The sequence below is a fragment of the Martes martes genome, assembly GCF_963455335.1.
Source record: "Martes martes genome assembly, chromosome: 8".
Lineage (NCBI taxonomy): Eukaryota > Metazoa > Chordata > Mammalia > Carnivora > Mustelidae > Martes > Martes martes.
In genome coordinates this window covers 27,113,103-27,135,383 of record NC_137895.1, presented here as the reverse complement: position 1 = coordinate 27,135,383, position 22,281 = coordinate 27,113,103, and the positions used below count along the sequence as shown (strand labels likewise).

Genomic DNA, 22,281 nt, shown 5'->3' with positions numbered 1-22,281 from the left:
AGTCACTGAACACAAACTGGGAAGAGATGTGCACAGTCACCTGCAGTCTGACACAGGCTCTCTCCAGCACACTGCTGCCACCTTCATTTTGCCACAAGTTTCTCAATTCTTCCATTCCATATGCCAGTTTTGTCCTCATTAGCCAACTAGCAACTATACACTCTCTTGCCGGTGTCTAATGGAGGAGAACAAGCTTCTCTTTCCTTAACCATCAAGAACTTTCTGACCTCCCCAGAAATAATCACTGTACCCAAAGAATGTTACTCCCAACTGGCTTGGCCTTGGAAATGTGTTAAATAAGGAACAGTATCTGCCTCCCAAGGCTCTTCACTTCACCCACCAAGTGTTCCTTGTTGGACAGAACTGACACCAAAACCACATAGGACAAGAAAATAGCTTGTTCCTGTTTGTCCATTTTAGTGGCTATACCAACCAGATTTCCCTTTCAGGACGGACACTGTCATCCCCTACTGCTGGGAGTGATCACTGGTGATGGTTCATAAGTGAGTTCCTCTGCAGGCATTGCCCTAGCCGAAAGGAGCTGTCTGCCCCTTTTGGGAAGAAACTGCCTCTAATAGCTGGAGAGTGGGTACAAAAGCCTGGCCCTGCCTCAATTCAGATCTCTCAGACCTCTCAGAAGGGACATCCCAGCTCCAGAGCTCCCCTAGAGGATCAGAGGCAGCCTTTGTTGCAAACATACAACAGGTCAACCTCTCCCACTGCTCCACTGGATTTCCCTCTCTCTGTTACATGCTGCCTGTGCGCCTTCCCCACTAACTCTTCTGCATCCAAATTTCAGTGTCTATTTCCAGGGAATACCAGCTCCAGTCCCCATTCCATAACCAGTCACTGGGGTCCTCTTGACAAATAAAGAGTCATCACTAAAGCCTGCCCCGCTGTGGGGGAGGGTTTGAATGGATCCTAAGGAATACCAGCACTGTCTACTACACAATACAACATCCTGAGTGATATAAAAGACACACAGACAATATCGCGATCCAACAAAGGTTGTACTGTAGGTGCTAAGAAAAAAGAAAGCAGCCCCCAACACCCACAAATAATCACAGCTGGACCCTAATAGTAACACAAGCTGGTCTGACACTCATAACCAGGCCATTTTGTTCTCCCGCTGCACAGAAACAGTCTTAAAGGACACCAACCTCTGATAAACTTACTCTGAACCATGATAAAATGCACCAAAACAAGCTCACCGCATAAGTTTGTTTATGCAAAGACAAAATCAAGGTCACTGTGCCCCCCACAAAATCCAATCATAGAATTGTCCTCGCTCTCTGGCGGTTTCCCATCTAGAGCAGATTCTTGATTTCTTAGACCCTCCCCAAATCACCCAACCAAAGCCCAAAGCTTATAATACGGTCTCCGTAACGTTCTGTTATGGAGATGCCCCGTGGAGTATGTTTTCCCTCCGTCAATGAATAACAGACCCACCTTGCTTCACTGCTGGCATGTTCTTGGTGGTCTTGGCTGAAGGGCAGGGACAGCACTCAATAAGCACGTGTGGGTGAATAACTGAGTGTAGAGATGACAGAGCCACTCCTCTTTCAGGGGACGCTTCACAGAAGAGGTGACCTTGGAGTTGGTTCTTGAAGGATAATTGGGCTTTGCCAAGCAACCAGAATCAGAAAATCCTTTCCAGGCAAAGGAAGTGGCATGTGCAAAGGTCGGTAGCACAAAAACGAGGATGATGAATCCGTGTGTGGGGGGTACAGGGAAGAGCTAGGATCAAATGTGCAGGTCCTTGTACGTCCACTTGATCCTGTTGACAAAGAGGATAGAGAAGTTGGAGGTAAAGAGCTCTAAATTTGAAATGTGCCTAAAAGGAGAATTACCTGAGTAGCCATAAGCAATTTTTTTCCCCTAGGTTTTCCCCCTGCCTCCATTTTTTTTTTTTTTTTTTAATATGGAGCGGGGTGGGGAGAGAGGGTAAGACACTTGCCTTTGTTAAATCAAAACTGCATATTCTGAGTTCTCCCAACTTCCTTAATTTTAAATTTAAGGCACATGCCTGGCAACCTCAAGCCCTCTATTCCCTAATTATCATGAATTCTGAGATCTGAAAGTTGGGGCCAATGGTGTTAAGTCCTGGTATGAATCCAAAAGCCCAAGAACAAGGGGCACAGATGTCTGAGGGCAGGAGAAGATGTCTCACCTCAAGCAAAGAGCAAATTTGCCCTTCTTCTGCCCTTTTGCTCTCAGTGGATCCTGAATGGATTGGATGATGCTCACTTGCATAGGATAAGGTGATCTTCATTCAGTCTCCTGATTCAAAGACTAATCTCTTCCAGAGACATCCTCACAGACACACCCAGAAATAACATTTTGCCAGCTATCTGGATACCCTGTAGCCCAGTCAAGTGGGCATGTAAAATTAGTCATCACACCTTGCTGATGGGTCATGAGAGCACAGTACTGTGTAAGTGTTTGTTAATTACGGGTCTTTTGAAAATGACATAGCTGGTAAATTGAAGCAGACTGAAATGCCTTCAGTCTTATAAGCCCTCCTTAGTGCCACCCTGGACCACAATTGGAGAAAATTTTGTGTATATTTGGGAAATTCATGTTTTCATATTTTTACTACACGTGTATTGATAAGCCATGTAAGGTAGGTATTCTTGTACTTTCAGACATAAGTAGCATCACAGTGCATGTCATTTTATGATGTGCTTTTTCCACTCAATACTATGTCTTGAGATCCAGACTTTCTGTTAATATATGTAAAACTCTTAGAACTGTGCCAGTAAACATGTATTAACTGTTTTATAGATTAACTGTTTTATAGATTTCATAACTGTTTTAAAGATTGATTGATTGATTGATTTACGAGAGTGAGCAGAGACAGCACATAAGGGGGGGTTTCGGAGTCGGCGGGGAGGAAGAGGAAGAAGCAGACTTTCTGCTGCCAAGGAGCCGGATGAGGGCCCCGGGATCATCACCTTAGCTAAAGGCAGACACTTAACTGGCTAAGCCACCCAGGCACCCCTATTTTACTAATTATTAATATGTGGATTTAGATCATTCCTTGTAATCACTTTATAGTAACTGAACATTAATTATACTACATTTTGTTTATTTCCAATTTTTTGCAACTATAAAGAATACCCCATGGAATATGCTTCATCATGTTCATACATTCACAAGTTTGTACTTACTGAAAAGTGGGTTGTAAGGAGAATGCATTTTAAATTTTGCTAGCTATTGTCAAATTGCTCCCCAAAAGTCTGTAACCATTAGTTCTTATAATCACTGTATGAGAATCCCTACTTTTCTAGATCTTTGCCTAACACTGTGTCAAATTTTTCAATCTGTCCACTAATATTTTTTAGTTCCTGTTTGCTAATAAGTGAGATAGGACTTTTTTCCTATGTTTATTGGCCATTTGGGGATGTAACATTTTCTGGGGTCACAGAACCCCTTGAGACTCTCCTTTAGAAAAATGCACCTGAGTACTCACACCACACTTTGTATACATATGAAGGGACTTCATAGAGCCCCTAATGACCATCCACAGACTCCTCAGAGCAGAGACTCTCGAACTGTTAGTGGATGTAAGAACCACCTGGGAAGCTTGTTCAAGTGCAGAATCCCACGACCCATTTTTGCACACCCTGACTCAGGGTGTCTGGGTAGAGTCCAAAGAGTTGTTACAGATGACAATTTTAAGAAAGACAGTTGTAAGGGTTCCTGGATTCCCTGTAAGAAATCCTATCTGTGCTTTCCAAAATGTCCCCTTTTCCTATAGCTATGAAACAAAGGATAAAATGACTAAATTAATATACAAAAGCTGTAACTTGCCTTCAAACTGACACTGTTGCTACTTTCAAATCCGGAGTTACTACTGTCTGCATAGCCCATGCCTCTCATTGAGTTGGCTAGGAGGGTGAGTGAAATGATGAAGAAATGGGGTTACGTGTGATGCAAAGAAAGACACCAGCAAAGGAGAAAATTTAGGAAATGCTAAGCTATGCAGACAAGCGTACATAAAAAGCATCTCCCTACTAAATATGAACAGCTTGTGTTTGGAATGTCTTGTGTTACTAATTTTAATACACAAGCAAGCTCATTTTTTATCTGTTAGATACTTTTTTAAATATATTTTTGTTGTTGTTGTTAGATACTTTAAAGATTCTCTTAAGAAAAGAAGGAAATAAATTCTTCCCTCCCAGATCTAAATTCACATATGTGACTATTGTAAGATGAAGAAAATTAATTGCCTCAGCTGCAGATATCTTTTCTGTTTAAAAACCTAGTACTCAGGAAGCCATGAACCAAAGAACTTGCAGAACATTTTGAGAGCAGTTGAGCATCCTTTTGGTATGACGATGATGTTACACTGATACATTTCACCCCTCTCTTTTTCAGGCCAGCAGGTTTCAAGAGAGAATTAATCCTTGTTTTTAACTAAGTCACACGCAAAGCACTCCTCTCTGAGCTGTTCAAAGGCCAGCATCCTCTTGAACCTTCCATCTAATTCGGTTCTGCAAATGATGCCAGGAACAAGAATCAGGATCCGGTTCTAGGACTTTAGAATGACTCACTGGTTAACTTTGGTCCAGCACCAACAGCAAAATGACTCAGTTGCTCTGTCTATGAAAGTGGGGCAGTGATGCTGGCTGCCTGCCTCCCACAAAGGGATGAAGGAAGGCCAGGCTTGCAGGGGCGGGGGGCGGGGGGGGGCACATTATACGGGTGGGGAAGAGGAGGGTGCCAAAGAAGAACTGGAAGACCGTGGAGGGGGCAAACCTGACCCAGAACTGAAAGAAATCTGTGAGTAGGGTGTTCTATAAACAATGGGGAAATCAAATGAAGTCAACTCCCATCCGTTGTCCTTCTGGAGACTAGCTTTCTACTTTCATAGGTAATTCATTGGGTTCAGAAAGCCCAGGCTTTCAGAAACTTTCTGATACCCATTATCTTGTTCATTTGGCTATACATTATTTCTCATACTATTAGATTTTCCAATCTAGACTGTATGTTCATTAAACATGGGAATTATGATTGATATATAGATATACATATATGTATACACAAGGTTAAATGCCTGGAACTCTCAATATAAATACTGTGTGTATTCAGCAAATGAATTCTCACACAGGGAATAAAATAAAACACACACACACACACACACACACACACACACACACACACACACATCCCAGCTTTTTCCCCCAGGATTCAAGCCAGGCAAAAGAACAAGGTTGGGGCAGGGGGGATGTGCTGGGAAGACATTTCTACTTACATATTCATTCCTGCCTGTATTATTTATGATATAAATACAGTTGCAGTAATGGAGACCAAGTAACCATGACTTAAACAGAATTTATTCTCTCTCATATAATGTGGCTGCTCCATAGAGTCCAAACTCGAGTTCCTTCCTTTCTTAGGGTGTTATTCTCATCTGCATGATCCAGGTAGCTCACCACAACATCCACATCCTGGCTGAGTAGGAAAAGAAAGGAAAGCACATCTTTCCTTGCAAGAACACCGCTCTTCACAGCCCGTTGGCTAGAACTCAGTCACATGACCACACGCATAGCTGCATGGGAGTTTGGGAAATGTAGTCCATATTCTGAGAAGCCAAAGGTCCAACTAAAAATCACTGTCCTCTAACAAAAAAAGCGGGGGCGGGGGGGGGATGAATACTGAGGCAATTAGCCATCTCTGTCACACTGTCCAGCATCAAAAAAGCAAAAGTAAAAAGACGTGGATTTCCCAAATTGCTGGAAAAAAGCCCCAGTGGACTCAGAAGTAGCTGGCACTAGGGGCTATCATGAGGGTCCCAATCTACCTGCGGTCATTCTAGCTGTTCCTTCAGGGAAAAGATCATTCTCAACTTTCCATACTTGCCTTTTAAAAGCCTGCACTTTCTTGTATTAACCTCTGATACTCTCAAACTCCCTTTCCTATGTCAAATTTGGGTTTTCATACTACAGATAAAATTTCATGTTTTTTGACCTCTAGGGCAGGAAAAACCCACTTTGATTACTGTGTATACAAGACTAGAAAATTAATGCATTTGGTGTGAAATCAGGGATCTGCCTGCATTCAACTTGGAAAATAAGAACAAAAAGCCAGTGAGCATGCCCAGAGTGGGCATGATCAGACAACCTTCTAGTCATAAAAATTAAAGTAACCGTATAATAGTTAAAATCTAGGGACTCCCCTCTACTTGCAGATGGGATGCTGTATGACTCACGAATTGCTTAATAAAGCCAAATAGATTTTCAAATAAGAAAAAATAGTTAAAATCTACTGAGGACTTATTATCTGCCAAGTGCTTTATCTGCATTATCTTACTTTGAATGCTAAAATTAAAAATAAGTTGAGGAGGGTGGTACTTTTACTATCTTCATTTTCAGCTGAGGAAACTGGGCTTAAGAGAGTTAAGTAACTTGCCCATGCTACCCAGCTACCAAGTGACAGAGCCTAGACTTGAACTCAAGAATCTAACACTAGTATTAATATCTTTAACCACTGGGCATATTGCTATGCTGGGGGAATAGAGAACTGTGAGTAGTGTCCCATGCAACCTTCCTGCCAACATCACAGGCATAGCTATAGACCCTGTCAATCATCTCTCTGCAAGTATGGGGTGGGAGACCTAAGCAAGAAAACAGAAGTTCCAACCTTTAGTATTTAAGAAGTTGTCTTAGAAAATTAAAGCCTCCATAAAGCCTTTGTACAATGAAAAAATTCAGAAAAACTTTAAATATATTAAAATAGTTCTACATTTGATAATTTTCTTTTGTCATTATTAGTATCCACAAAGTCTAAGGCTATTCCAAATGTGAGACCTACAAACTACTCTTTTGTAGCATTTGCTGCTATTGTAACTTATCATGTAATAATTTAAGTCTACCTCATTGGTGGAGAGTGGACTCCAGGAAGATACATCCCTGGCTTTGTTCCCAAATTCAGAACAGAATGGGTGTCCAATAATTATTTATTGAGTGAATCAACGTTTTCCTTCAAAATATCCCTTTAGGGGCACCTGGGTGGCTCAGTGGGTTAAAGCCTCTGCCTTTGGCTCAGGTCATGATCCCAGAGTCCTGGGATCAAGCCCCGCACCGGGTTCTTTGCTCCACAGGGAGCCGGCTTTCCCCTCTCTCTCTGCCTGCTTCCCTGCCTACTTGTGATCTCTGTCTATCAAATAAATAAAATCTTTTAAAAAATCCCTTTAGCATTATTTGCAACCTATTAGAAATAGTTAATATAAATATTACAATTATATTATCAGATGTTGCTGTGCTTCAAAATTTGATACTAAGAACTTGCGCTATAAAAAGTTTTGCTTAATCCATGTTAACTTATCACAGGAATTTAATATCCCCCTGACTTGTGTGTGTCTGTGTTCCCTGTGGAATTTCATTTCTATTAATAAGTTTGTTTACTGGACTACTTTTTGCCCCCAACATTTTGTGTGGTTGGTTTTAAATTTGACACCAGTGGATACGAAGGAGTCAAGTCATTAAGATCTCAAACTGCTTCAGAACATGGTAATTAAGCTCTAAGAAGAATGACCCCAGGACCCATCTGCCCTTAATAAATCCATTCTGGAAAAGAAATTCCTTCTCCTAGTTATATTGGTTTCTCCCAGAAATTCCAGGTGAAAATTCCTGAATTATTTTTGCCCTGGAATTCTTATTCTTCATCACCTAGGCAGACAAGATTCCTACTAAATTTACACAGATACTGAAAACTGAAAGGATTTTACTTCCTGAGGGTTTTTTTAGTGGTTGCCCTCTAAAATGCATGTTTGTTTTATTGCTTCCTTTTTTGAACAAGCCCTCTCTCCACATCTATCTCCTACTCCAGATTTTCAGCTACAGGATTATAAAGAACTGAGGATTTCCCAGGTGAGAACTGTCCATGAGTTTCAATATATCATGCGGGCCCTTAGTCTCGGAAAGGATAAAAGCACCAGTGTTCATGATGTTAAACGGAGGGCTCCTCAGGAAACACTCACCGGAAGAAAACATGCAGACTGGCTTGCTGGTTTTCTTCCAGATGCTCCCCCCAAATTTTTATTTTGAAAGTTATCAAGCCTTTAGAAAAGTTGAAAGAACAGTTTAATGAATAGCTATGACTATCTCGTATAGGTTAAACAGTTATTAGCATTGTCCATGTTCCAAATGCTCCAAAGAAAATTTTCTTTCTCTTTATACATCTATACACTTATGGATACAGATGTACACTTTTACATATTTTTTACGGAACCATTTGAAAGTAAGTTGCAGAAATTATACTACCTCACCCCTAAATATTTACATCGTATTGCCTAAAAATACAAGAATATTCTCCTACATAGCCACAATACCATTGTCATACCCAAGAAATGTATCATAAATTCCCATAATATTATATAATACACAGTCCACAATCATATTTCCCTAGTTGTCCCATAATATGCTTTATTGTTGGGCTTTTTACTTCTTCTTCCCCTGCCCTTTTTTTTTTTTTTGATGGGGAGGGCTCCCCATATTCATTCAAGGTTCACACACTGCATTTAGTTATCACGTATATTTAGTCTCTTTTAATCTAAATTTACATACCTCCAGCCCTAACCTTTTTGTTTTGCTTTGCCTTCCAAGTTTTCTGAAGAGTCCAGAGTAGTTGTCTTGTGGAACATACCATATTCTGAATTAATCTGATTGTTTCCTTGTGAATCAATTCTGCATAAGCGATTTTGGCAAGTATAATACATTCTAATGCTGTTCCCATGAACTTTGAACAAACTCCAGCACAAGGATTTTTATCAAGGGCTGAGTGATCAGATTCAAAAGATTAAGAGGGAAAAAAAAAAGATTTAACATATACTGCTTTGAACAGAGGGTGAGATGTCCAAAGCAAGATGAAAAATGGGGCATCCAAGATTTGTGTCCAAGATGAGTACTAAGTTATGTGGGTTTGAAAGGGGCCCTTGTCATGTCAAATCTAACAACCTTTGTGAAATCATCAGGACTGAGATTTGGGTAGAGTCAGCCTCTGCCCTTGCAAAGTGGATAATGACTCATTTGGTGCAATTTCAGGAAGGCAGAAGGCCACTCTGTCCCATTCAGCTACACTACCTCTATTGTGTTAGCAATGACTCTCATCTACTATTATTAACCATCAAGCTCTTTAGTGAATAGCTTCTACATGTCCGGCCTTGTACTTAATGTTTTACTGATTTCTATCTCCCATGTTATAGATGGGAAACTGAGGCTTAGTGATCAAACTTCAGCAAGAGTCGAAGCAGTATATTTGAGATTTGAATCAAAATCTGTCTCACTAATTAAAGCCCCATAATCTCATGTTCTACCTGGTGCTCCTCTATTCCCCAATCTTACCTCATTTCCCAAATAGCTTTGTCTTCTTTCTCTAGCCCATACACAGCACTAAGCAACCAATAGCAACACTTTATGCCAATAGGTCCTTCTAGATATAAAACTATTATTGTTTGTGCCATGTCTACTTTGTGCTAGGCTTCTTGCTGAATGCTCTTCACACATTTCCTCTCCCCAAGAACCACATAAAGAAAGTATATATTAATAATATCCCATGATCACTCAACTAGTAAATGGCAGAGTGGAGACCTAAACCAGATCTGACTAGAGGCCCAAGCTCCCAACCAAGATACTTTTCTGCCTGGCTGTAGGAATAACATGGCAACCCTGAACAAGACAATGGCACAGAGACTTGCAAATAGTCATAAAGGCCAAAACACTGATTCATTAAGCTCTGAACTCCTCTACCCCCATACTTTCAGGAGCACAACTCCAAAAGAGCCTCCCAGGACATTCCCCTAAATGGGCCATGGGCTCATTGGCTGCTGGGAGCAAATCACTACACAAGACTCCTCCCCGACAGAAAAAAATATTACTCCTCCTACATTCAGCAAGGGCCAGGAGCCAAGATACCACTAGCAGGAAGAACCTACACGTTCTACCTCTATTTGAATTTCCTCCTACACAAACACGTCGAGATGATTGGGTCTAATAAAAAAAGATGTTTCCCAGAAACTATAGAGAGCAAAAGTCCCAAACTAAAACTCAGAACACAGTCTGACTGCAGTTGCTATGCCTATAGCAAGGATATCCCAAGAAACAAATGAACAAATAAAAAATCAGCTTAGCCAAATGCATCCAACCTGTTCTTCGGTGCTTTTACTGGGCAGAAAGTCCAGAACGTGAGGCTGGGGACACTTCCCAAGGTGCATATCCTGGTCTTTGCATATCCTTGTGCAAAGGACCACTGTGTCTCACCCAAGATCCACCTCTCTACCATGGCTGATGGGACCTAGAAGGACGTCGAGGAAAGGAGAGTGAGGCAGGGAAGGGAGGAAAACAACGACAGGGGTGCATTACAGAGCTGGCTTCTGCTTGGGATCAAGCATGACTGGTTGCTCCATCTCCCAGGACCATCTTCTGACAGGCCACATGAGTGAATGCATTTAGGACTGGCTCCAGAGAGAGGAGGAGGGAAGAAGTCATCCACTAGCTCCCATTCCCCCTTGGCCAAAGGTTTTCTCCATGAGGTGTTGATTCCTCCTCACTTCCCAGTTGCTTTACACAGGCACTGAGCAGGTCAGCATCAGCGGGGAATCCCCAGGGCGGAAGATGAGAGACACCTGGGAAACAGGCCTTTGTCAGAGTGCACCAGTACAAAAGTCAGTGGGAGCCCAAGTACAACCAGCAACAGAGACAAAACAAATAAGCAGAGGCTCATGGGTCCGGTGAGTCTGAGAGCACCTGAAGTGGCTCCTAAGAGGACATCCCTGTCCTCTCAGCACCATGTCAGGCTTCCCACTGGACGTTTCCATGGGAGTGTCTGATGTGAACCGTCACGTGGTCAAGAGAAGTTTTCCTCCTTCCCCACTCCAACGTGCTCCTCCTTCATCTTCCCTTTTTTGGCCAACAACATCTTAATCCAACCGGTTGCCAGGCTAAAATTCAAAGAGTCACCATTGGATCTTCTCATTTCCTCGCCACACTGCCAGTACAGTATGTCCTGTTGGCTCTAGCTACAAAACATATCTGGTCCCATTCCCAATCCAGTCCCTTCTCTCTGTCCACACTATAACCAGCCTAACCCATCTGCCACCAGATACCAGGTGGGCTCTTCTGGGCTAACCGGTTGGTCCTCCTGCCCTTAACCTCTCGACAATACAATCTCCATACAGTTACAGCCAGACTGAGCCTTTTTTTAATTGCATTATTAAAAAAATAAGCAAACAAACTTCAAACCTATACAAAGTAGCAATAATAGCAAATCAAGCCCCAGTTCAACAAGTATCCAATCACAGCCAATCCTGTTTCATCTAACCTCTAATTTTAAGGAAAATCTCAGATATCATATCATTTGATACATAATGATACAGTTTTACCTAAGTTTGCATCCTTCAAAATAGGAACTTTAAAAGAAATAACTATATCCAGGGAAAGATCAATAAAAATTGCAAACAATTGTTTCAAGAACCCTAACTACATAACATTACAGGGCTCTCTTTATAAAGGTAAAGCAGATCACGTCACTTCCTTGCTGAAAACCTTCCCGTGGCTTCCCATCATGCTTTGTATAAACAAAGCCAAACTCTTTATTAATGTCCAGGAGGTTCGACCTTACATGACCTCTGCCTATGTGTCTGGTCCCAACCCAGCCAGGCTCTCTCTGTCCGCCGCATGCCAACCACACTGGCCTTCTTTGTGTTCTGCAAATGCCCCATGTCCGTTCCTCCCCAAGAGCCCTTAGTTGATCTCTCTGCCTAGAAGGCTCATCCCTGTCATCTTCCTATGCTTGGCTCCTTCTTCTCATTGAGGTCTCAGCTTACATAGAACACCTCTTGTCACCAGTCTCAAGTAGCCATGCAGTCATTACCACATTACCCTCTTCTAATTCTCTCCATAGTCCTTTGCCCATGACATTTCCGGTGTGCCCTGGTCAGGTTTACACTTATTGTCAAGTGTGACTATTAATAGAAACTTGCTAGCTCTCAAATGTGGGCAACAGATTTTATGGTCACCTTATTTACAAGAATCTTATTTTTGTTTGACTATTGTCTATCTCCTCCTACAAGGATATGTGGTCTTCAGCATACATTCTCTGTGCCTCTGAGCTCTCATCTATTTCTCCACTGTATCCACAGTGCTTGGCACTGGAAAGTCTGAGGAAGGAAGGAAGGAAGGAAAGAAGGAACAGAGGGAGGGTGTAGGAGGGTGGGAGGGAAATCTCAGGCTCTGACTTTCCAGTTCCTGGTTCAAATCATTCTTTGTATTCTGTCCTTGGCTTCCATAATCTTCTATAAATGTTCCTATTTTGCTTAACATAGATAGAACAGATTTCTGTGACTTACAGCCAAGTAACTCCTAAGAGTGCCTAATTTCTTTTAAGAAATTGCTTCTTTTCACCTTTATAATATACTTTCTTCCAGTCAATTGTTCTGTTTAATTTTAGAAAAACTATTATAGGAGCCATAGGTATGGATAGAATGATTATATCCCCCCCCCAAAGTTTATATGTTGAAATCCTAACCCCCAGTGCAATGGTATTAGGAGGCACAGCCTTTGGGAGGTGAGTAGGTCATGAGAGTGGAGCCTTCATGCATAGGATTAGTCCTGTATAAAAGGGACCCAGAGTTCTCTTGTCCCTCCTGCTGTGTGAGGACACAAGAAGAAGACAGCTGTCTATGAACTAGGAAGAGGACTCTGACCAGAAACCTAATCTGCCAGCACTGTGATCTTGGACTTCCCAGCCCCCAGAACTGTGAGAAATAAATGTTGTTATAAGCCACCCAGTCTATGGTATTCTGTTATGGCAGACAGAACTGACTAAGATAGCCTTCCTTCTAAAACAAGGAAAATCCACAAAACTATTTTCCTTAACCATAAGCCATTGAGAAGTTTGGAATTGCAAACAAGCGGTCTAAACAAAATGAATCATTTCTACTCCACAAACTACCATAAATATCAGTGACATTGGCAATAAAACTTCAGATCCTGATTATGCATAGGCCCATTTTTACAAAAACATTTCAGTAAAAAAGATAGTACGTCGTCAAAACAGCAATAAATCCTTGAAATAAGACCCAGACTTTTTTTTCACTCAAGCTGGTATAAAGCCTATGTATGCCATTGCTTTCAGTTCACCCCCTTTCAGGAAATTCAAGCTTTAAATAATCACTGTAAAATTAAAGCCATTCTGTAAGGAAAAGAATGGTAGGAGCCTTCATTCAGACAGAACAATATAAAAATCAAGCCTTGGTCTTGTGTTTTGTTTTGTTTTCTATTAGAAATGGTGGGGGCTAGGGGTTGCCTTGAACTTCAGATGATAACTAATGATAAAAATGTTGGTTTCCAGCATACAATATTAAGAAAAGTTTAATAAACTCACTTCCCAAGTAATAGTAGCTGTTTTTGAATAAAGAATGAGGTTACTAACCATTGGAGGGGACAACAAAGTTCTACTGAAGAAATGTGCCTCGGACCACCTCCCCTTCAACCTCAGATCTACTTTCTTTTCCCGGCAAAATAGGAAAAGAAAACGAAAAGAAACACAGAGGGCCTCACTACTGGCACATACCACACCCTCCAACAGTGAGCCTCTCAAGAGAGGTAAGTGCCTTTTCTATGGGAAAGGTGCTACAAGTTCACTCATTTCCTGAAATTTTACTGCCCTCATCTGTGACTTGGGTGTACAGTGGTGAATAAAAGAGGCAAAACCTCTGCCTTCTGGAGCTCGCAGTCTTATGGTACCCTCGGAACTAACATTGCTCTAACACCAGCCCATGCCATTTCCCTACTGAGGCAGCATGACATACTCTGTTGTCCATCAGAGAGCCTGGATTCAAATCCTGACTTTACAACTTAGGAGCTCTGTGATCCCAGGCAAGTTACTTAATTTCCCTATGCCTCAGTTTCCTCTTCTGTAACCTCATAGCTTTGCTGGGAGGATTAAACCACTATAGCAGTTAACAGCATAACGCAATTAGATGAGTATCTGACACAGAACAAGCTATAGAAGAGAGCTCTCCATTTCTATTATTATCCCTGCAAAGGGTGGGATTGATTTGGAAAACTTAATCAATGAATGTTATGCACCCAAACATCCCTGACCAGTTTCCTGGTAGCCAGACCCTTTTTCCTCCAGACAGGAATTAGGAAGTTTCTTATCTGAAAAAAAAAATGAATGGCTCTAGAAAAAAGACCTCCATAGAATGGCATTTGGAAGTTTCCCAGCATTTGAGCCAACTCTCTGCCAATCACCCTAAAACAACTACCATCGGGCAGTAGGCCCCACCCAGGTCAGAAGCATTCCCCACTCTGTGTTAATAATAGGGAGACCTTTAAAAATAGAGAGATGCCAAGAAAAACAAACAGATAATGGCATCTCAAGAGTAAATAAAGAAAAGATAGGAAACTGAAAAGAACTCTAATCTTCGGAAAGATTAAGGAAGATAATTGCATCCATAAAACAGCATCATAATGCTATGGAAAAAAAAAGAACAGAGAACAAGAGTTCTTACAAAATTAAAAATAGAATCGCTAAAGTTGAAAATTCAATAGAACTGTTGGAAAATTATACATATATATATATATATATATATACATATTTTTTAAGACTTTATTTATTTACTTGGCAGAGAGAGGGAGAGAGAGCAAGAGAGCACAAGCAGGGGAAGAGATTCATGGGTACATGAACATTGGACTTAAAATGACAAAGATTGGGTTTTCCAGGCTCTGGGATGACGCTTCCAGTGAGGCAAGAGTCACGTGTGTCAGAACACTTGTTGGCTTGCAATCTTGTCACCTTCAGCCAAAATGGTGTCATCAGGTTTTTTTAATGGTTTTTGTCATTGTTGGCCTGAGAACATGCTGTGTAAAATGACAATGATTACTATTAAAATAAGGATGAGGGGCACCTGGGTGGCTCAGTGGGTTAAAGCCTCTGCCTTCGGCTCGGGTCATGGTCTCAGGGTCCTGGGATCGAGCCCCGCCATCGGGCACACTGCTCAGCAGGGAGCCTGCTTCCCCCTCTCTCTCTGCCTGCCTCTCTGCCTACTTGTGATCTCTGTCTGTCAAATAAATAAATAATCTTTTTTAAAAAAAATTAAGGATGATAATTAAGTACCCACACACCAAAATGTAAAATAAAAAAGATGGCTAGTACAAAAGAAAAGATAAAATATATAAAATATCAATCCAGGTCAAATATCTGATAGGAGTTCCAGAAAGAAAAAGCAGAGAGCATAAAATTACTAAAAAAAAGAACTAAAGAAATTCTCCCAGAGCTCGAAGAACATGAACTTTCAGGTTGAGAGAAATTAGCAAAAAAGAAAAAAGCCAGACCAAAAAAACAGCATCATGAAATTCCAAAACACTGGACATAAAAGAGAAGAAATATAATCATTACCTCAAACCATACACCAAAATTGATGCCAAGTAGATTATAGATTTAAGTATATAAGTCAAAACTTGAAATCTTTTAGAAAAGAATATAGCATATCTTTAGATATGAAGAAGATAGAGAGGATAGAGAAGATAGAGAAGTACTTTTTAAATAAGTCACTAAGTTTATAACGTATAAAGAAAAAAGGTGACACGTTTGCCTAGAGTAAATATAAAACTTCTATTTCATCAGACGAGACTATGTCAAAGACTGCCTAGGTGTTCACTTATCCTTCTGTCTCTTCCTACACACAGTCAGACTGCATTTCTTAGCCTCACCAACAGCAAGATGTAGCCACGTGTTATAGATGTGGACACCAAAAAGAGTAAATTTTACTGTATGCAAATAAAAAGAAACACATAAAAGCTCAAAAAAAAAAAAGATGTAGCCATGTGACTGTATACTGGCCAGTGAAATGCATTCATTTAGGACAAGATACCCTCCATCACTTTAACTGTACCTGGCTTATAGTATTTTCATATTTTCAGCATTTCTGAGGGCTCAAGATATATATTCAAGAAGCACTGGCTTTGGACTCAGCACAAAGACAGGTAGAGCAGACAGAGTGTACTGCTTTGTGGTTAAGGACATCACTCTAGAGCATCTCAGCTCTGCCAGCTACTAGCCTTGTGACCTTGAGCAAGCTACTTCACTTTTCTGTGGCTTATTTCCTTCATTCATAAAATGCGGGGCATAACAAGGACAGGGCCTACCACATGTAAGCATTGTAAAGTTTTAATAATATAGAGTAAGCTTTCAAATATCTTCTATTACCTTTTTTTTTTTTTTTTTGAGAGAGAGTTCGGGCATGTGATCCTGAATGGCAGAGGGGCAGAGGGAGAGGGAGAGAGAATCTTAAGCAAGGTGCACACTTAGCATGATGTCTTACATGGGGCTTGATCTCATGATCCTGAGGTCACGACCTGAGCTGAAAATCAAGAGTTGGACGCTTAACCGACTGAGCCACCCAGGTGCCCCTCTTCTATTGCATTTTTTAAAAAAGATTTTACTTATTTTTTATTTTTGTGAGAGAAAGAGAGCATGAGGGGGACTGGGGGGAGGTGTGGAGGGCGTAAGGGCATAGGGAGAAGCAGACTCTTCACTGAGCAGGAAGCCAGACATGGGACTCAATCCCAGAATCCTGGGATCATGACCTGAGCTGAAGGCAGGCACTTAACCAATTGACTACCCAGGCACATTTCTATTACATTTTTAAAGAAGGATTTAATTGTGGGGCACCTGGGTGGCTCAGTCAGTTAAGTAGCTTCCTTCAGCTCAGGTCATGACCCCACAGTCCGGGTATCGAGTCCCACATCGGGCTCCTTGCTCAGCGGGGAGTCTGCTTTTCCCTCTGCCTCAGCTCCTCCCCACCCCACCTCCCTGCTTATGCTCTCTTTCTCTCTCTGTCAAATAATAATAATAATAGTAGCAATTATTATTATTATTATTATTATTAATGAAAAGGACTTAATCCACAATATGAGTGCCAAAATGGGAGGGAAATAATTACCAAAGCAGTAAGATGACTTTTTCTCTGCCTAGGGAGTGCCTGATACGTAATGGGTGCTCAATAAGCATTTCCGAATGAACAAATAAATGAATATGAGAGTAAGTAATAGTGAGAAATCGACTGAAGCAGGATGGGCATGAGCCCCTCAGCACTATTCAGCAATATTTTCAGTGTTGCTCAATCCCAGCTCACATTAGGATCACTTGGGAGCTTTCTGAAACCATCAATGACTGAACCCCATCAACATGATCAGTTGAATCAGAAACTCGGACCGGAAACAAGCATTGGTATTTTTTTTTTTTTTTAAAGAAGGGTGATTCTGTTGTGCACCAGGTTGAGAATGACCACTTTAACTAATTCAGAGTTGACTCCTTTCCTATTCCCCATGGTAATGGTTTAAAACTCCCTTATTTCTTCAGGTCCCCAACTCTACCCCTGATCCTCTTATTCTCGGCTGTTATATCTCGGTTATTCTTAATCTTGTCTCTTACACCTCATCTTTTACTCTACTCTTCCTTGTTCTTCCTATTTCAGGAGGATATGTGGATCCTTGGACTCATTCACTGCCTTCATTTTCTAGTTACCATACTGTGATACAGAGTAGACCATGCACCTGTCCACTCTCCAACTAGACAGTGACCCTCCAGAGGTAGGGTTCATCCATCTTTGTACTGTCACTGTGAAGAAAGGTGGGAGCATACTCCAAGGGTCAGAGAAGAAAAGCCAATGCCCAGCATGGAGATAGGTACTTCATAAATGTCACTGAATGGGGAGGCGGGGACTTTACCTGGGTCTTGAAGGATCAGTAGGAATCAAAAAAGAAAAGGGGAAATTGTATGAGGCATAGAAGATAAAAACTAAGATATTAAATTCAGAACAGCAGCATTTAACTCTTCCTAGAACTTTCTAGGTACTATTGTCATTGAACTTTAACCATACATACAAATAACTACTGCTTCGCACCAAAATTCTTCCGGTTGCAAATAAAATATGGCTTTTGAAAGTACTCTGTCCAGTGTAAAAGACAACATAAAAGAAAGGATGCTGTTAAAAGAAAAAAGAACATACAAGAAAGAGAAATCACCAAAAAGCATCATTTTGTTTCAACAAGGAGATACAAGTGCAACTCCCTCTTGTTCCTCAGTGTGTACATCTGTAAGATGGAGACAATAAAGAATACTTCCCTTTATGGAATTGATGAGGTGTTTAAATGGGTTAATAAATACAGAGAAGATAGAACAGTGTCTGGTATATAGTAAGCACAATAAATCGTTAGCTTTTAGATGATGTGAAAGATAAAATCCCATTACGATATGCTAAAGATCATTACAGCTACTGACTCCTGCTAAATAGCACTGTAATTAAACTGTCAAGGGGGCTTGGAAACCCAAAGAAAGCTACCAAGTCACCCCTCCGGCCCCTGTTCCCAGGGAAACTAACTTGGTTCCTCTAACTTTTCCTCATTGGTGTTATTTCCCCAAACTTTACTCATTGCGCCTTTCCTCCACAGTCCTGAAACTCAGAGGGACAAGAGAGGCTGACTTGTATGCACCTGTTATCCTATATGTCCCACCTTCTCTCCCTGGTCCTTTTGGCAACCCTGATTAATATCAACAGGGGTTTGTCTAATTTTGTTCATTTCCTTAAAGAAGTAAGTTGCCATGGTTGATCACTTTTATCTTTGTCTTCTATTTTATCAATGGCCATTCCCTTTTTTTTAAATTATTGAGGTGTAAAAATTGACCCTTTTTAGTGTACAGTCCTATGAGGTTTAACAAATACGTATAACCACATAACCACCACCATGAAGATATACAGCATTTCAATTATCTCAAAAATTTCCTTTGTGTCCCTTTGTTGTCTCTATTTTCTGCCCTATAGTTCTGCCTTTTCTAGAAAGTCATATAAATGGAATCAGATGGCATGACTTTGAGCTTTCTGAATCTCGATTCTTTTGCTCAGCACGATGCATTTGAGATTCATCCACATTGTTGCATGTATCAGAAGTTAGTTCCTTTTTATGGTTCAGTGGTTCCATTGTTTGGATGGACTATGGTTTCTTTATCCATTTACCAGTTGAGGGACCTCAGGGTTGTTTCCAGTTTGGGATGTTTATGAATAAAGCTGCTATTTACGTTTGCATGAAGGTTTTTATATGAACATAAGTTCACTATGCTTGGGTAAACACCTAAAAGTAGGTCTCCTGGGTCATATGATAAGTGCATTTCAACTTTTAAAAAACTGCCACACAGTGGCTATACGTTTTGCATTCCCACCAACAATGGATGAGAATTCCACTTGCTTTGTACCCTCACCAGCACATGGTTATCGTTGCATTTTATTTTAGTTCACTTTATTTTATTTTTAACTATCTTTTGTGTGTGTAGCATCTCACTGTGGTTTTAATTTGCATTTCTCCAATTATGTTGACCATCTTTTCATGAGCCTATTGAGCATTTGTACATTTTTAAAGTTTCTTTTCAAGTCATTTGTCCATTTTTTTCTAAATTATGGGTTTTTTCCCCTTATTTTTGAGTTTTGAGAGTTCTTTAAATATTCTAGATCCAAGTCCTGAATCACATATGGATTTCCTGCTTACTTTTTTATTCTCTCAAGGGACTACATCTGGTATTTCTGAGATGAGAACTGAACAGCCTGTAGCCATTAGTCACAGGGGCGGCAGATGTTTATGGGAGAAGATAGGGAAGGCCTTGACTGTATGGTAGCCCAGAGATTTTCACTGTTCATTCTATTCCATACAAGTTAGAACAATATTGAGGGTCTATGGTAAAAGGGAAGAAACACACAAAAGAACACAAACGTTTTCTACAAGTGGGCCAAAACCATAAGGGAAGAATTAGTTTCGTAGCTATTTCACTTTGAGATTGAACCAAGAGGTCCCATTTTCATTCACCCTTTCTCTTAGAGCAAGGACTCCCCCACTCTACTTTCCCTTCTCTCCAGCTCCAATAGGACTGGCTAAGCACCTGATCCAGAATCAAAGAGGAATAAGAGGTTGGTCTTGAGAGAAGACCATGCAAGCCGGAGGAGTTCCTTGGTGCCCATCAGGGAGACTCAGTGTGTACTGAGCAATGACTTTCCACACTGCAACATCATTTAGACTCCTAGTGTACATTTGATTGATAGCAAGATTTTTAGGTAGGAAAGGCTTAGAGGTGGTAATCTCTTTGGGATTGCTGGGGGATCAGGAGGAGCATGAAGCTATGTTTTCAAAGCTCTTCACAAAGGATTATAAATATCAATTCTCCATATCAAAGAAGAGTGCAAAAGTGAAGCTTTCTTCTAACACTCTGTAACATCCCACCTCCTAGCCATCAAGGAAGAGTTAGGAAGACAATGAACCCGACTCCATGTCTGTCTTTCTACTAACTCATTTTACACAGCGGAAAGATAGATGATAGGTAGATAGATAGATACATAGATAGATAGATAGGGTAATTATTGTCTTTTAACTCCTAATCAAATAATCCTAGAATTTCTGATTCCATATTACTTATTTGACCTCAGATATGTTATGGTTTTGAAGCACTCCTAGCCTCTAAGAAATGGAAAAAAAAAAAAAAAGCCACAACAACTTCAAATTGCCTGACCTTTCTATGGTAAAGGTAAGTAGCCAATCTATTTTCATTTCCTTTCTTTTATGTCAAAATAGACAATTAAATCCTAAACACAGAAGTGTTAATCCTGTTGGCACAAATGATACCAAATGTGCCCCCAGTAAGTCACCAAATGCCTTGACCTCTACAGCTCTTCTGTTGATCTCTATACTTTGGCTTGAGTATTTCCTTAATTATCTGTATTTACGTAGGTCTGTTCCACATCGTGGCACCCCGTGTAAGATGAGTGGTTCTGAAAACACATCACCATGGATCATCGGTTATAATGAGAAGTAGCTTAACCCAGGGACGTGCCATCAAATGATCTGCCAAAGGCACAGTTGACAAAGTCCTCATCAGTCAGTAGTGATATAAATACCACCCTCCGCAGTGGATCGTTTGCAATGTGTCTCTCCGAGCTAAATCGGCACTCTAATTGCAACATCAGTTACGGGCCCTGCTCGGTGATGAGAGGGGCAAAGATATGAGGATGTTCTCAGCTGAAGCTATTTATACATGCCACGTAGCCCCTAATTATCTAGTAGGGAGGGGATGGGAAGAGGCAGAAAGTTGACTGAGAACTGAATCTACCCACCCCCCTTTACACCATTCTGACAAGAGAAAATTTCAGGTACTCCCTTTCTAAGAAAAAAAAAAAAGGTAAGAAATTCAAATCCTACGAAGATGCATGCAGTCTACCCAGCTGCCAACTGGGATTTCACTGCTAATGTTCCTTTTGAAGCATGAGTTCAACATTCCAAGGGATTATAGGAAAGAAAGTTCAAGTTTTATAAGCCCCAGTTCAAATGAGCAGTCTTGGTAGAATAGTCCTTTTATCCTCAAAGGGGAAAGAAAGTTGTAGAGTACAAAATTTATTTGGTTATTTTAGAACTTCAGTCAATAAAATATCCAGACTTCGGTATGAAAACTTCCTGGAACATAACATAACAATCGTTAATTACGTATTCATAAATTGATATATTAAATGCCAGAGATTCAAAAATACAGAAGAAGAAGAAAATACACCACAGGAAGAATATCAAATACAAGGTATATTTGGGAAGATATAGCTATAATAATGACCACATTTACTTAGCATTCCTATGTGTCAGAGACTGCTAAGAACCTTGCCTATATTATCTTAACAAATTTTTCCTACAACTCAATAACAGACATATTATTATCCACATGTTACTGATAAAGAAACTATGGGTCAGAAGGTTAATCGGGGCAAGTCACAGACCATTTAAGTGAAAGTATCAAAATTCAAATTCTCATCTCACTCCTGGCTTTACCCTGAAACACAAGCCTTTATTTTACATATTTGGATCAGCCTGATAGCATAGCCTATACATCCAGCTTCCCTATAATGTTAACTGATCTATGTATGACTTTCCAAGGCAACTACTCTCCCTCACGGATCCCCTTTATGCATATTTAAGCTGTGAATCCAGTGTGAAGAGTTTAACTTTCTACTTATACCTTAACTCACATCCAATAATGCGATCATCATTAGTCCAGCTTCTCTCTGGACCAGGGTGGGGGTTGGGGTATGCGGGGCAAAGATTTTGTACCAGGCCCCCTTATAACACAGTGATTGCCTATGGTCAGGTACCTGGTCTTGTTCCAATTAGCTGGCGGCTGGAGGGCAGGAAGAGCAGAAGAGGGGAACCCCACTCTGTTATCAGAGGCTGTGGGTAAGCCCGTTCCCCA

At 40.7% G+C, this 22,281-nt stretch overlaps 1 long non-coding RNA gene across 1 annotated transcript in view; it reads right to left on the bottom strand.

The window, feature by feature from the left end:
- The window catches only part of LOC308346873, a 217,283-nt gene that overhangs the window by 169,256 nt on the left and 25,746 nt on the right, over positions 1 to 22,281 (bottom strand). Inside the window, exon 2 of the long non-coding RNA XR_013967206.1 lies at positions 1,450 to 1,777. This is a non-coding gene — a long non-coding RNA (uncharacterized lncRNA). The remainder of the gene's footprint in view (positions 1 to 1,449; positions 1,778 to 22,281) is intronic.